Here is a 1,522-nt window from a genome sequence, read left to right on the forward strand (position 1 = left end):
GAGGAGACAAGGTGTTGGGATCACCTTTCAAACTGTAATCACAGCTGACGTGGCTTTGTTGAGGTGAGAGTCTCAGCAGGTCATTGATTGAGGCATAAAACTGACAGAACCACTTATTATCCATTATGCTTCTGTAACTTAATTTTGCCCTCTGGACAGTTCCATCTCCAAAATACAGGTTACAGGTTGTGTCTTTGATCGCAGATCCAGGCATCGAATATCCAAATACAACATCACTACCAGGAGAATGGTGAACACTCAACTGAGGTGGTCCACTTACAGAATGAATTCAAAAGTACAAAGAGATATTTTACTGCATGTCCGGTTATGTTGCAGCAAAGAGAAAAGCTATGTTTTTGAACATCACAAACAAGTTCTTCTTTTTTTATTTATTTATTTTTTTTTTACCTTAAACCTTTAAATAAAAAGTTATTGTTTAAATGAATAAGTAATTACCCTAAAAATATAAACACAATACAATAATTTTCCATTACATAATAATTTACAGTAAAATTAGGAATACAGTCACTCACTTTGTATCATCATGACTTGTGCGTCACTGTGATTGGAGGGATTATCCAGATGTCCAAGCTTCACAGTGTAGAAACACTTGACTTCAACTTGAGCAGGTGAACTCTGCTGTGACATCAGGAGCAGCTCACGTCCTCTCAGTGTCTCCACACAAGGCCACAGTTTAGGGGCTCCTCCCTTCACAGTGTAAAAATAACATTGAGGAGCAGACACAGCTGGAGGTGGCTGACACCTCAGTGTGACTGACTCTGTCTCTGAGATGGTCCGAGGATTCACTGTCAGTGTGGGTGCAGCTTCAACAGGACCTGAAGGAAGAACACACATTTTTGGTTTTGTTCTGTTTTTAAACAGCAGAATCAACTGTAACTGCAGAGAACTAACTCTTACATTTTAAATATCTGAACATCCAGCCACTCTGCACTCTCCACTCACCCTTTAAAAAGGTTAAATTCATCATCAAGTTCATCATTTACTCACTCAGTATGTCGACGGACACCATGTTACTGTGTGAAGAATGAGAATATACATCTCCCTTCCTTACAGTGTAGAAACACTTGACTTTAACCTCAGCAGGTGAACTTTGACCTGACTTGACCAGAAGCTCAGATCCTGTCAGTGTCTCCCAACAAGAGGAACTCTGGACAGATTCTCCTCCTTCAATAATAAAATAACACTGAGCCACAGGAGCAGATGATGGAGGATGACAGTTGAGTGTGACTGAGTGAGTCTCTGCTGAGATCACTGGTGGATACAAAGTCAGTTGAGGTGGAGGATCTGAAAATGAGATAGACATGCATATACTGCAGAATTATAGAAATATATACAGTTCATACTTTTAAAAGACTCCATCACATTGTCCATTTATTCATTACAGCACCTCTAGGGGGGTCTAGATACTGAGCTTGAGTTTCTATGCAGAAAATAAAATTTAAAAATTTAAAAAAAACACACACACAAAAATTGGAAAAAAAAAAAATAGTAATTGTAATTT

General features: G+C 38.6%; 1 long non-coding RNA gene across 1 annotated transcript in view; it reads right to left on the reverse strand.

The window, feature by feature from the left end:
• The window catches only part of LOC142895748 (uncharacterized), a 1,006-nt gene extending 734 nt beyond the window's left edge, over positions 1 to 272 (reverse strand). Inside the window, exon 1 of the long non-coding RNA XR_012928252.1 lies at positions 1 to 272. This exon is cut by the window's left edge and continues 24 nt beyond it. This is a non-coding gene — a long non-coding RNA (uncharacterized LOC142895748).
• Positions 273 to 1,522: the final 1,250 nt, after the last annotated feature.

This window comes from Nelusetta ayraudi, unplaced genomic scaffold (assembly GCF_046127955.1).
Source record: "Nelusetta ayraudi isolate G7.1 ecotype Tasmania unplaced genomic scaffold, CSIRO-AGI_Nayr_v1 ptg000050l, whole genome shotgun sequence".
Classification (NCBI taxonomy): domain Eukaryota; kingdom Metazoa; phylum Chordata; class Actinopteri; order Tetraodontiformes; family Monacanthidae; genus Nelusetta; species Nelusetta ayraudi.